Raw genomic sequence first — 15,093 nt, 5'->3', positions numbered from 1 at the left:
ACGACTGCTCTTCCTTCTGCAGGGCGGTGCGTGAGCGAGTAGGAGCAACGTGGACAGGAGGTGAGAGCGGTGCTGGAGTGGTGTATGGTACGGCTTGGGGGCTGGGAGAAGCCTGCTGAGAAAGGGAGTGAGTTCAGAAAAGAGGCAGAGGAGATATTTGAAGGCTAGATGGTCTTCGGCCTCTACAAGGAGAGCCTGCAGAGCTCCTTCTGCTGCTGGGTCAGCTATTTCTTGATAGGTAAGTGGGGTGATTTGATAACCAAAGGCAAGCACCTTCTGAGGGAGAGCACTGCGTCCTGGATGCTAAAAGGCTAACAGAGACAGGCATAACACAGAGCTCACGGCTGATGGCTGGGAACTGAAATTGGGCAATTAGAGAAATAAGGCATGCATTTGTAACGGTGAGGGAGAGTAAGCACTGGAACAAATAAATGACAAAGGGAAATGGTGGATTCTATCCAAAATGTTCCCTGGGTTTGAAAGCTTCTCTGGAAGTGTTATGTTAAGCAAACAAAGGTTTGGCTTACAGTTGTATATATTCCTCTGGGCTAAATACAGCCATAACAGCATATAGTGGTCTGCGTTGTCCCCCGGCATCAGTAATTCACAGAGAGAACTATGCAAACCTGAACTAATCTTCCTCATAAGCTGAAACAATTGGGCACCAGCTGGACTCGCAGATAGAAAGTATGTAATGCATGTATGTATTTATACATGTGGAGCATATACAGGGATGGTGCCTCCTGGCCGGAGTGGTACTTCCTCTTAAATGCTCCAAGAGCTATGGAAGATGTTGGAGTCCACAAGTGATTGTGAAGAGTTTCTTAACCATGGGATTCGGCATCTCACATACTCTTCATCGAGAAACTGATGGACTCAGATTTGGAAACATTTCTACTTTGTTTATGCTAGGTAGTAATTCCTGTCTGCAGGGTGGATTGGCTTGTGTGCAGCACTACCTGAACGCTGCTCTCCTGTACCTGAAACTGGTGGTCTTGGCATGTAACCAGTTTGGGTATTTTCGTGTTGCTCTTCTCTTGCCGAGGTAGTAGGTCAGATCTTTCTGCTCCTCTTATTGAAGACGCATCTGAAGAAGCGACAGGGACAAGTAGAATGGATGAAGTGCAATGGGACGCTCTCCAGTAATGAGTTTATAAGCAACATGTTTTTTTTTGTTTTTGTTTTTTTTTATAGTGGACGGTTAACCTCTGGAACTCTCTGCCACATGATATCATTATGGGTAAGAGTTAATATGATTCTAGGAAGGATTAGAGATCTCAGGGAATTTAACTATTTAGTTTAATGTGAATCTATAAAATCCGTTGTTCTAAGGTCTAAAAACATTTTGTAGCAATGGGGTCTAACATAGTGGGCTGATTATTCTAAAACTGTTTACTAGGAAACGTATTTTGCTGTAACATCTGTTTCTAGCTACTTTTAACAACAGGAACTGGTGATTCAGAGGTCTGTTTCCAAATTTAATATGAGAAGCAGCGTAGTGCTAGCTGAAGGAACACCGAGGGTGTGTGTATCAAGGGGAGGTGGTGATAACGGCAGAACGCACCCTGCATGCTAAAATGTGTTATTGTGCCTCTGACTGCAGGGCACAGATGCTGATACACAAACCGAGGATATATCCATCAGAGTAACAAACTGGTTTTGAGCATTCAGCTTTTCAGGGATCATGCTTGTACAGTGTCAGTCCATTGTATTGAAAGGAATTGATCTGCAGAGAAAATGCAAAGCCTTTATTTTGGGGATTGATGTCTTTATAAGTGGACAGAGGAAAGGGAATGAAGCAAGGAGATTTAAGATGTGGAAGGAAGGAGGCCTGGCTGTGTTTTTTCGATAAGCAAAACTCTCCAGTTTCCTTTATTAGCTACCTCCTGACATGTGTGTTGGAGAAAGCATCTATATGCTCTTACGTTCAGCTTCAAGTGTTTCTAGCTTCATTACTCTATTTCTCCCCCTCCCTTTTTTTCCCTTCCCAAAGATATGTGCAAGAACACGCATGCACAACCATAACTTTACGACACATGCATCTGGTAGCTCCTAATAGACAGAAATCCTTGACAGGCAGGTACGAGTACAGGCTGTAAGCAGTTAGGCAGGAGCAGCTCAGCCAGCCTTGTTGGCACCTCAGTATGCTCCTGAGGTATCACTTGGACAACAGAAAGCTCCTCTGTGTTTGTTGCTGTTTGTGTCCACACACGTACGCGCTCAAAGAAACCCAGTCCGTTCCTGGTCATCTCTTGTGACCCATGTATTCGCACTCTCCAAGAGTCAGCGTGGAAAAGAATCTGCTGATTTGCAGAGGGTTTTAAACAAAACAGAGTTTTAACAAAAGTTTTAAAACTGGAGCAAACGCAGGAGATCAAGCTCTTTAGCTTCTCCGTCCTCCCAGGTACAAATAGTTATCTTGTGGTTGTTCCATTACTGGTCCAAAAGTGGGACCAGTGAATGGACTTCCTTTGATCTGTGCTAGGATAAAATTAACAGCTTAGTGATACTTCCCTGGGCTGCCTGCCTACCTTGATTCAGTACTATGGCAAAGCAGGCAAGCAGGGGTGCTGGAACTTTAAATAGAGGAGAATACAGTGTTAAAGTCATAGATGCTACAAACTAGCTCTGAAGAGCTGCACCAAGACACAGGATAAGCGTGATATTTTGTGGCTCTTGTATGAAGGCAGTTTCTCCCTGCATGCAGTCACTCCAACAGAAATTCTTTGTTGTAGAAAACACTAAATATTTGGGAATGTTGAGTCTGAAACACAGATGATATACTGCAGCAGAAGACTCCCATGGGATTTTTTTACGAGATGGATTTTATTTGTTAAATGAGTTTTCAGTAGTTGTTCAGTACATGCTATTGTATTGCTTGCGTGATGTCTTAACAGTGACACTGGTCTGATCTGGACTGTGATGACTGTGTAAATTGCATCACTTACTAACTGTGGAAAGACGGCTTGATCCGTAAGAGACATCTGTGTATGTGTGCGTTTATAATGTAATCGTAAATCATAAATTAAAGACGTTCAGTTAATGCCACATAGAAGCTGTATTCACAGCTCTTGGTGTTCTTGTCTGCCCATGGGAGTTCCAGGAGTAAAAACTGATCACAGAAGAAACTGAAGCTGCTTTTGTACGTTGTTTGAGGAGGAGTAATAAAATCAGTTATGTAGTCAAGACATCTTGAAAATTTGGACCTTTAAGTGGTCTTTGGGCTTTTACCAAGGAACGTGCTTTGGCATTTTGGTTTGTGTATTAGAAAACACTAGAGATCCCTTGGCTTTAATTTATAGCAGCAAAGTACAGTTATTTCTCTATACTTTGGCCATATTGGTTTGTAACATATGGTTGTGGTAATTCATAGCTGTATACCCAGTGGTTTTCAGTGACTTAAATTACTAAGAAGAAATAGTTTGGCCTGTGGTGATTGGTGGGATGGTGTTGTGGCTGGCAGGGGGACCTTGTCTGGGAGCTGGAGGATCGGACCTGTGGCCTGTTTGGCTCTGACGGTAACGGCTGCCTCAGAGGAGGCCGGCACAAAGCTCCAGCAGCTGGCTGCGGCAATGTGACCCGGAGATCCTCAGTTTCCATCAATTGTCCCTGGCTGACCTTTGTCTTCAGTGTAGAGCTCCTAACTGTAAAGCTTATATGCAAGTCCAACGCTGAAAGTTTGAACTTTACATATTAAGCTGCTTATGCTTCTGCTCACGGCAAACATACTGTCATTGTAATTCTGTGTTACACAGTGAGGGGGTAGAAGGGCTTTCATTCACATCTCTGTTCAAATTGCAGCTATTCACAAGCAGCAACTCAGAAGAAAAGTTATTTTATATAACTGGCTAATTTCAAGCATGCCATTACACAATTTTTTGGTTAACGGAAGGCAGTAAAGATTTCTTAATAAATGATTCACGGTCACGTTGTTACTCATATTCATATAATTAAGATCCTGTAGTCTAAGTCTTTTGGCCTTTACCTCCATGAGTATTCTGACTTTTGATGGGGGGGGTTGTTATTGTTTTAAAGCCACTTGATGATTACTCATTTCATTTGTTTCTTGTACTTACGCAGCCAGTTGTATCTTCCCCCTTTAGTGTTGGAAGTACAGCTTTATTACAGTCCATTCTCTCCTAACTTGACAGAACAAGTATCAGTGACTACGACCAGCTTCAGCACGTAAGTCTCTGCAGAGGGCTAAGAAGTGTTATTATCAGATTAAGTGCAAGTAAAAACCTCCACTGTGCTCCCTACTTGGGATGCACGGCAGTAGTCTGTGAGGCCCTTGTGCTGCTGAAGAACATACACAGTGTTTCATAGCTAGATAAAGGGTCCTGTTGCGGTTTGAGTGAGAGAGCCACTGTCGTAAGCTTACATTTGAACCATGGGGAACATACAGATCTCAGGAAGAGTCCTGGTAACAGGAGAGAAATATTGTATTTCTCTTATTCTCTTATTGTATTTCACAAATATGTATTTGTGAAAATTACACGTGGAAATAGCAGATTTTTTATTATTTATATCTTGTGATTATATATCTTTGCTATTTTATATCTTGTGATTTTATCTTTGCTAAATCACTTCTTGAAATAGAATCACATGATAAGGAATAATTGCAACGCACTGCTATTACTTTTAAACTCTTTTTGGATGTCTTTAATTTATGACTCTTCCTGTGGTCAAAATGTTGCTAATGTAGCAGATAAAGAGATTTATTCTTGCTTCAAGCCCATGGCATAGACTTGAAGGTTTTCCTTTTACAGCTGGTCGAGTTTGAAACTATTGCCTTCCTGAAACACTGGCGTGTTATGCAGTATGAAATCTGATACAATTCAACTGAATTTTTGGGCTGTAATCTTTTTGAGACAGAGTACTTTGATTACACAATGTATGATGCAGGAAGGCCTTAATATGAAATAGGAAGTTGAATCTTTTGTGCAATGTAAGTATGAAGTGCTAGCAGAGTCTAGGTGTTTGTCCAAAAATCACATTTTTTTGTTTGATTATCAAGGAACTCTGACCAAGACCCAGAGCTGAGTGCTACGCAAGGGGCTGAATGAGGAGCACAGAGCATACAATGCAAGCATTGTGAAAGATGGTGGCATCTGATGCATGGTGTGATCAGACAGAGAGAGGACGCCCCTAATGAGTCAGGAGCAGGATTGTCATAATGGTCAGTCACGTAAAAAAAATAAAAAAGGCATTTAACCCCAGAGTAGTTCTGCTGCTCATATCAGAGCAAGCAGCACAGCAAGCCATTAGCCATATTTTGGGACAAGGCTGCAAGTTTCCATCAAGCCTAAAGAAAGATGCTTGTCCAACTGTCTGTCTGACAGTTGTTGTACTGGCCCTTCCCTTTCTCGGCTCCAAACCAAAAATAGCAGTCTGCTTGTGTGTGGTGAGCATAGATCCAACTCTGGTATTGCTGCAAAGTCCTTGGGGTCCGGAACCAGTTCACTGAACATGGATATGGCCGTGTCCACGTGCAAAAACCTGCAGCTTACAGCAGTAGCAGCTCATCACCTTCTTCAAGTCACCATCTGGGGTCTGTTCTGCAAGGTGAGTTGTTGCTACCTGGATGCCCCAAGCTTTGTGATGAGGCAGAGGATGGTCCTTCTCTTTGGCTTCCTTAAAGGAGGGGCATTCAGTGAATGCTTAAAGGAATGACTTAATAAGTTTTGGTAATCCAAAGCTGGTTGCTGGTTTTACATCTAGGAGATAAGGTTTATATTATTAGTCCTTGAGGAACCTGAAGTAGAGATTAGAATTGCTGTTCAGCCTAAAGGGGAACAAAAACTACGGCAGTGTTCTGTGCTTTAATAACACTTTTTTTTCTTTTTTAAAAAATGATATGAGGCATAATTTGGCATACAAAATTTGTTGGTCAAAAACAGGCTGTTGCAAAACTTTGTAACAAATGAAATGGATGGTTTTGTTCATGCTTTGGTCTGGCCATGACAAATCCTAAGCTTTCAACTGTCAGTTTATGGGAATGTAGTCATATGTATATTATTGCTGTACACCCACATTCACAGGCAGCCATCCAAGTGCTCAGATGAGATAACAGAAACATACAAATAAAGCAGCTGGCTAGTTGTCCTGATGTTCTTAACTAGATCCTTGTTAAGATGCTGCTAGTCAAACTAATGAATAGATCTGGTGTATCGAAGCTATACGTGACTGGGGTCACTGTGGGCACTTTGTGGCCATTTTGTGTTTTTGATTTTTGTCAAGTCAGTAACCTCAAACACAGAGTGAGCACTGAATTAACCCCTGAGTGTCCCCTGATAGTTGCAGGGCTCTAGGCTGCCTTGTACAAGGCTGGGGGCTGTCTCACCACCCCATCGTCTGGGGAGTGCCTGGTAGGTCTGTCCTGCCTGCTGCCCTGCAGCTCCTCGTCTGGGCCCTTACCAGATAAAAGCAGCATTGGCTTTGTTTTTCCTGCTTTGCATATGTGAGTAGGTGCTTCTAGAGATACCACTGGAAAAGAAGTTATGGAGTAATTTGCCTTAGGACAAGTCCTGAGTCTTCACCTTGTTCTGCACAGGACAAGGACAGCGAGGGGCTGGCTCGCACTTCCCTAGCATTGTGCCTGGTGGAAGGCAGAGCCAGGGCTCTGAGATCAGTGGTGAGATACTTACATGAGCTCAGGCTTTTTATTTACCTTGCTTTTTGAAATCTTGGCATGCTGGAGAAAGGCTAGAAGATGATTAAAAGGAAAGAACCCTTCTCCCAGGTCAGTACGATGCTAATGCTCTGTTGTGAGCTTGCTTTGCTGTGCACCTGAGCTTTACTCAGAGCCTCCTGGGCCTTCTGGAGGATGTGAAAATTATCTGGTTTGGCTGCATGTGGAAACAGTGGCAACAAAACCCCGACTGATTGGTTTTCCTCCAACGACAGGGCAACTCTCCTTTTATTTCAGAAGCAGCTGGGGAGTGGCTGTTGTGCTGTTTTACTTGCCAAAGCTAGCTCAAGTGGTGAGCACCTGGGGTGAGGGGGAAGCACGGCCTGCACAAAAAGAAAAGCCTCCTCCATGGACTGGTTCACCCATTTGGCCAGCCAGGCAGATTGCACATCAGTTGTAAAGCTCAGACGGTGAGATGGTGCATGACTGGATGTCTGTGAAGGTGGCTGCCAGAAAAGTTATTGCGAGTATGTGGTCAAGGCTGTAGTAATCGTGGTGAGGCGATAAGGTTTGGGAAGGGAGCAGCAGTTGCAGTGGGCAATCTTTTCCAGGAGGCATGGATTTTATGCTCTCACGTGTGCTGAGGAGAGCATGTAGCTGGATTTCCTGCTAGAGCTGGAGTGAGTTCTGTCCGTGGATGAGATGGAATAAAATTTCTCCTTTCTGTGATCTTATTTTGGCTGAGATAAACTGAAGTACATATTCATTAAGCTTCATTGTCTTTGTCAAAACAGATGTGACTGGAAGAGGTAGGTTTCAAGAACTGTTACGTTTTGTCTTTTTTTTTGTAAGATAGCATCATTTTCGAACCAATAGGAAGGAGCATATAGGAACGTTGTGACTATGAATGGATTTATCTGGACATAATGTTTAGATTTTTCAAAGATATTTCATAAAATATTAAATTTGACTATGCTTTTAATCACAATCTTATTCCACTTTTTCTGGAATCCTGATGGTTTTGGTTTTCTTGCTTTGAGTTTTACAGCCATGAGCATGCTTATCATCACCTAACAAATAATCACTTAGATTGTAAGCCTTCTGGGGCAAGGGTTGTCTGCCCACTCTCTGCAGGAGAGCCCATGGTGCAGAGGTTACAATTCCAGCTGGAACATTTGGGTCAAATCATAATATAAACTTAGCAATAGTAAATATTTAAATTGGAGGCTGTATCTGTATGTTGGTGCTGCTGAATAGCAGCAAGCAACACAACTGAGACTTACTGAACCTTTTTGCAGATCTGGAAGCTCGCTTGTTGGGGCAGGTACGAGCGGCAGGTATGCTGCAGTCTCAGGAAAGACGGCAAGTCTTTTGGAGCACTTCATTCTGTTTTTAATGCAAGATTTTGAATGGCATTTGGGGAAAATCCCGCATAAAAACAAAGGAGATGGTTGAATCTATGAGTAAAATTTCAAAACTCCAGCCTCCAAAAGATGTGTGGTAGCATAATCCCTTTTTTATGCTTAAGTACTGAGATTGAAGTACACACCCTGAACCAAACAATTATGGGACTAAATGGACTTAAGTAAATAGCTTACCTCTTACAGAAAGGAGCTTAAGTTTAGACGAGGAAAAAGAAATAGAGTAATCTTAAATCTCTGTGAGGATAAACACTTGAGCTGCAGGCGTTTTGTCCTGGCATGAAACCACTGGAGATTCAGCTATTGGAAGCCTGGCAGGAATGTGGTAACATTAATAAGTCATCCTTCATCTCTTGTTCAGAGTTTCAGAGAAATCATCATTGTTACCCATCTGACAGGACATCTGAAGCACGGAAGATCTCTTTGCTCAATAAGGAGCAGGTAGGGTTGGGAGCAGACTGTCAGTAGGTGTCTGGTGTCTGCCTGGCGGACAGGACAGGGGCACGGCGTGGTGGGAGGGGGATCAGAGGCTGCCTGGTAGTTACCCTGAGTGGTTTCTGTGATGTGGCTGTACAGCTTGAGTGAGGAAGTCACCCGTCTCCTGGGGAAGAGAAGAAGCTGCGTGATGTTTGGGTACAAGCCTGAATTTTGTCCCTTTAAAAGCCTTCTTGCACATTCTGGTTCTCAGCTGCACTGGCACACCTTCACTCTGCTCTTGCCACAGAACAGATCTTGGCAGAAATGAGGAACTTTGATATGCAAGTAGGAGGCTGGTGTTTACATGCAGCTTTTTGTGTCACTGGGTGCTTCTCTGTGTTTTAATTTGTCTTTGTTTTCATTTTTTTACTTAATTTGTGTGACCTCTCATACATCACTTTTAGCTAATGTAAGTGTCAGTGGGAGTACTTCAAATGCAGTATTTCATCTGTGGGCAAATCTTCTATATGAAACCTCTGTTTAATATGTAACCCAGTGAGAGTCACTGTGTTTGCTGTTCTGTCTGCAGAGATGAACCAGCTCAGGTAGGGAACAATGGACCCTGTGCTTTAGCTAAAGGAACTTTGTCTGCTTTTGGCTCTCGATCTCCGTGAAGGTGCTGTAAATGTTCCAGTGCGAGGTTGCTGGCACATCCATTAGAAGTGAAAAGAAGGAGAGTATTCACTGAAAGTAACTGGCTTCAGTTACTCAGTTAAACTTGCTTACTTCATTTCTAAACCATATTCCCTTCAGAATGTAAACCTAGATCTTAAGTACCATGAGTCAGGGTGGAGGGGTAGCTCCCCTCTTAAGAGGGACGTTTAAAACCTACAGCAACGTGAACTGCGGTGATAAGTTTTGTTTTCTTTGGACACTCCTTCCTATTCTTGATGTATGTTTAGGGTGTGTAGTTAAAGGTACTAATATCTCCTGTAGTAAGATTCATATCTTCACAGGCTGTGGCTTAAAATCACCAAACGAGCAACTCATTGCCAAGTTCAGTTTCTTAACAGCTTTTGAAGTTGCCCCAGTTCCAAGTGAAATCCAGAACAAGATGAGACAGAGGCTGGCAGCGTGTGTGGCTGTAGATCAGAAAAGAATATTTTTTCAGAGCAATTGCACGAGTCGCTGTGTGCCATTTCTACCCAAGATCAAGTAATTTTATATAACAATCTTTGTAGCCATGTGACCTTACTTATGTTAAAGCAAATTTAAATAATATCTCAGGGTCTAAAACCAACATTGACCTGTTCTGCTTTTCAGATTCCTAAACTAAAAAGGAAATACAGTTTTTGCTATTTTTTCCCTTTTTGTCCTCCAGTCTGTTTAATGACTTTTTAAATTGTGTCTTTTTTGTGTATGTGTGTGATTAAAAGCAGGCTGTAGGGACTGGAATTGCCAGATGTGCTTTTATTTTGGTGCAGTTTGCTTTTGCATCTTGATAAATTCCCCAAGTGCTCTGGTCAGTAGAAGCACCAGATGTTTTCTGTGTGTTCCTGCACTTCTGATAGCGGTTGTGAAAACACTGGAGAAAGATCACTGGCTAAAAGATAGGAGAATAGCAGATTTTGAAATGGCAAAAGGATTAGATGTCTAACACTCAAGTGCAAGCAGCCGTTACAGTTTATTGTGTGGTGCAAGTTTCAGTTACGCTGAATGCGCGTGCCAGCACAGATTAAATCAGCTGCAGGAACTTTGCGTTGTGTCTGTCTTTGAGAAGAGCTTTGCACCGTGGCTCTTGCGCAGGCGAGGCGGGCTGCCTTGTGAGGATTGCTGGTTGCGATGTGCCTTAGGAATTCTCTGCAATGGGGTACAAAGTGGCTGCTCACTGCTTTTGCTTTACTCTGCTTAGGTAAAGGAGAAAACACCGTTGGGAATTTGATCACCGTGCCCCACTGTTGCTGTTTCCATCACTGGTGGTGTGTGTCCTCGGGTGGACCAGTATGGTGTAGTGACAGCGCTCCTAGCAGCGAGCTAGGGTCCAGGGTGCCCTCATCTGCAAGGTCCATTTGTTACTTTGCTCTAAGATTTCTGTCTAGGCAGTTGTGCATTACAAGATTCATGTTCTTCCAGAGAGGAGAAGTTGACTATCAACATCTGTGTACTCATGGGCTATTGCTTGGAGTTACAAGTAAGGTCTGTATTTAATCCTGCTGGGGTCCAGCCTCATTATTCATACATCTTGGATTCCTGCCTGCCACCTTGCTGGGTGGCTAGCCTCAGAATGGTAGGATCACACATGGTTATCTGACTTGAACTGTACCAAACGTTGTTATGATAGCAAGCTCTTCAGCGGCCACAGAGACCTGTGCAGAGGGATGCTCAAGGACCACTCTTCTGTCCACTCTTTTTTTCTTTCTCCCATTTTCTCTCTCGTGCCCCTTATGGTCTCTGATGCTACTGACTTGTGAGGAAGGAGCACAGCGTTGGTGAATGTTCAGCTTGGGATCTCTGAGCTTTTCAAGGTCACAAATTGACAAGTGGTATTCTGGAAGTGGCTGAGCCCCTGCACTACACCCTGAAACATGGGGATAAATGTGAATACAGTCTTGTACTTCTGGTCAAAGCAACACCTCTCGTAAGAGAATTGCTCTGGAATAGCACAGCAGGCAAGTGGGAAGTGGTTTGTCTTCTGTGCTCAGTGGAAATGGAGCTTGTGTGTGGCGAACACCGAGTTAATTGTGTTAAGAGCCTCCGGGTGCCTTTTGGGAAGAAGTCAGAAATGCACCATCGGACTTCTATCTTGAAAGTCACCCTTAAACAAACCTCTGGTGATTTACAGCAAGGGAAGAATGATGTATGATTTCAGAGTTTATTGTTAGGGAAATTATGGCTGCTAATACTGTTTTTTAAATACCACATTGATTACAAAACCATCTGTGTAGGAGTGATGTATAACACTAGACTTCCAAAGAGCTGATAAACAAGGAAGATTCAGTGTAAACACTTAAATAGCAGGATCCAAAAGTAGGTTAGATTGTTATACAACCTGAAAAAGACCAGTTTTGAATGGCAGAATTTTTGAAGACTTTAAAAAACTAAAATTATAGAACGTTTTTTGTAAATGAGTACTAATTTGACATCAGTTCTGTAAAACAATCTTATTTTTGTCTCCAGCGTATAGGAGCCTGACACGTCTGTATGCAGTCTGAAAGAAATTAGGTTTTGATAGCTTGTCATTTACTGAATTACTGTCAGTATGGTCAATATTGTTCATAAAGATGCTGACTCTCCAGTTGGGGAATTTATTTGCAGTCTATATCAGAGAGATTTTATATTCCCTTTAAGGGAAGATCCAGAATTATAGTTGTGCAATTTGAGCAGTGGGATGGAAGAATTAGAGAGATGGCTTAGTTGCGTGTCTTTGTTTTCTGTTTCTCAGTGAGTGCTAATTAGTCCTTCTCCTTAATCACGTAAGTATCAAATAACAGCAATGTATTTTTCCATATGTGTGTCTGTGTGTACACACGAATTCTGTGTATACTTAAAGGGCATCGTGGAACTGTTGTTCTTTAGTTGGAATGTTTTTCTCTATGGGAAATTTACTTTTCAGCTTTGTTCTTGTTGCTTTCCCCTTACTCGGTTATCACCAGTTTTGTACGCAGAGCATCTTGCGGTACACCATCTCTAAAATTCTACCTTTGAGTTGACATGCAGTTAATTTTAAGAAAGCCAAATAAATATCACATCCTGTAGAAACTTGCTTAGCCTAAAATATAAAATAGGTCAACACAGTAACAATATCCTCAGTCAAGGAGTAGCCAAACAAAAATAAACCAGCCTATATCTTGCAAAATGATCTACAACTGGTGGATTTGTTTGATATCGGATGTTTTAGGCAGTGGCTTTAAGAAAGTAGTAGTGAGTAGGAATTCCTGTTACTGTAATTTGCTTGGGGGGAAAAGAAAGAGGATTTTTTTCCACAGCAGGTTCTTTATGTGAAATCTGTCTGACCTTCCTGACACAAAAGCACTAACAGGGAAGTATCTGATACCACGAGCCACACTGTAGTCCTTGCGTTCTGATGTCACGTATATTCTGAAATACCTTCAGCTGCTAAAGGAGCAGCAAAAGATTTCTAACAGTAGGTAAACACATCTTTAAGAATATGTATGTTGTATTTTATTGTGGAATGTTTATTGGGTTTTTCAGGGAACAGAGGAGCTCAATGCATAAATCCATGTTTAGCTGAATTTTGAGTTTTGTTTTGCCAGAATGCTTACAAATGGAAGAGAAGCTGTAGCCACAGTTACACTGGTTTTGTAACTTGAGTCCTGTCATGCAGAACAAAACACAACAATCTACTGTAGAATAAAGCAGCAGAGTTAACTCCTTTTTCTAAAATGATCTGCTCCACAGCTACCTGGAGGCAGTACCTCAGCAGCATACTGGGAGCAGCAAACCAGGCTGGAAGACGTTGTAATAGTCCGGGTTACAGTGGCAGGGACAATCTCCATCCATCGCTATTAGATCCTGAAGTCTTCTAGTGTCTTGGTTAAACCTCCTTCAGTTTGTTCTAAACTTCTTTTATCTCAGGAAATGAATAACCAATGCAGGTAATGCATGTGTCTGTGTGTTCAGGAAGCATGCATTCATTTAGTTCCTTTTGTGAATGCTTATATGCATTATTTTACGTGGGCTCTGGGGCTCCTTACGCTTCTTTCTGTGGGACAAAAAGAAAAAGAAAGGATGCTGTCATCTTCTTGATTGTTGTAGATTGTCTGTGGATCCACTGACACTCACTGTGCCCTGGCTGGGATGCTGTTCTTATCACATCCAGGGCCAATTGCCTTAATGGGATATTGCAGAAGTAGAAAAACAAAGGAAGTAGAGATGGCTAGTGGAAAGAGATAATAAAATATACAGAGGAAATAAATTTAAACCTATGGTGGCTTGATCAAAAGCAGGAAAGCAAAGCCTTTCAGTTATGGGAAAACTTTTCTTCTCCTTGATTTCCTGTGGGAAGGGAGCAAATGCATTTGGTCACGGCAGTATTTTTTTTCTTTACAGCTAGAAATGTTGTGTGTGGGCTTTTTGTTGTTTTGGTTTTGTTTTTAGTTAATTCTTGACCAGTTGCAGTGACAAAGCAATCTCAGGAATCCTCTTGTTCCCTGAGACAAAGTGGGCTTGTTCAGAGTCTTGGGAACCTGAGGGTAAAACAAGAGGTTCATGTGCTGTGATTCTGTTTTTGTTTAATTTTGAAGTTGCTTTAACTTTAAATATGCTGTTAAAACAGGAGAGCCAGTGAATTGCAGGGGCAGACAGATGAAGTTTTTATCAGTAAGTACAGGAAGAAGTAGGATGTAAATAAACATCAGAGTGACATACCAATCTGCTGCTTCCTTTTCCTCTAATTTCTGTATTTAAGCTAGAATGGTTTCTGAGGAAATAACCCCGATGTGCCCACTTGGTGTTTCGGCATTTATAGGCTGAAATTTCTTAGAGGAATCCAACAGGTTAATCACATTCTGAGCTCTTTCTATCATAGCTTTTCCTTAAGATTAATTAAAAGGTTATAGTTGGATAAGAAGTGTGATCTAAGAAATTTGTTGTTACCCTTGCTGACTTAACATGGACCTGTGGCTTAGAACAATTGTATGGTCACCGTCAGTTCTCACTGCAGTTGTTTCTTTCTATAATGCATTTATATAACTGCAATATAAACCGTGAGGGTTTGGTTCTAGAGCTCCGTAATGTTTTAGCAATGAAAAGGAAGATAGCACTTCTCTGCTTTCAGAATTTAAGCTTTTCCACCTTAGGGAGGTAGCAAGAAGCAGTTGAGCTTAGAACAGTTACATGTGCTTACACCACAGCAAATATTTTCTCGAGAGAGAAACCACCCAGTCGATAGCTGGAGGTAATGGATCTGGAGCTAGGAGAAGCTGATGTTATCCTAGAGAGTCACCTGACAGGGCAGGAGACAAAGGGTTTGAGGGGAAAGAGGATCATTTGATCCTCATGCTATGTTGAGGCCTAAGGTACATTTGGTGCCTTTTGAGCTGTAAGGGCTGAAATAAATGTATGTTTTTAACATGAAAAATCATATATTTTAGCTTTTCAGCTGTGTAATACTTTATTCTTCAGTTTGCTGAGCTGCCGCCTTATAGTTCTTTGTGTTTTTTTTTTTTTTCACTGGTGTTGTGAATGGAGCCCACACTGGCCTCAAAGGGAGAAGACACAGGACAGTGAGTCACAGCTCGTGCCTGCCAGATACAGGCTGGAATTTCCATCTGTTTTTTTCTTACTTAGCTGCCACTACAGCTTGTCACGAAACCCTAACTCCAATGTGGCACCCTTGAAAAGAGGTGAAAATTAGCAATGAAAATACTTAATATCTGATCCAAGAAATATTCCAGACAGTGGGCTTAGAAGGCAGGTTTAAAAAGTTTTAAATTGCTTAACTTTGGGTAAAGTAAGCCCCAAGGCGTTATAACACTTTTGGATCTGTTCTTCTGAGTAGCTCTTAATGTTTGACTTCTCCTGGGCATGTGCAAGAATAAAACAAAAATTAACTTCTATGGTTAGTAATTTAGTAAAACTTCTATGGTTAGTAATTTAGTAAAA

At 41.9% G+C, this 15,093-nt stretch overlaps 1 protein-coding gene across 2 annotated transcripts in view; it reads left to right on the top strand.

Moving 5' to 3' along the window:
* The window catches only part of LRRC8D (leucine rich repeat containing 8 VRAC subunit D), a 51,011-nt gene that overhangs the window by 27,460 nt on the left and 8,458 nt on the right, over positions 1-15,093 (top strand). Inside the window, exon 1 of one of the 2 annotated variants that reach the window (XM_035333933.1) lies at positions 8,402-8,493. The exons of the other annotated variant lie outside the window; for it this stretch is intronic. The gene's annotated coding sequence lies outside the window, so the exon portion shown is untranslated. Of the gene's footprint in view, positions 1-8,401; positions 8,494-15,093 lie in introns of those variants that run through there. 2 annotated transcript variants of the gene reach the window in all.

Source organism: Oxyura jamaicensis, chromosome 8, assembly GCF_011077185.1.
Source record: "Oxyura jamaicensis isolate SHBP4307 breed ruddy duck chromosome 8, BPBGC_Ojam_1.0, whole genome shotgun sequence".
Taxonomy (NCBI): Eukaryota; Metazoa; Chordata; class Aves; order Anseriformes; family Anatidae; genus Oxyura; species Oxyura jamaicensis.
The sequence above is the reverse complement of the archived record's forward strand: the minus strand, read 5'-3'. Positions and strand labels throughout refer to the sequence as shown.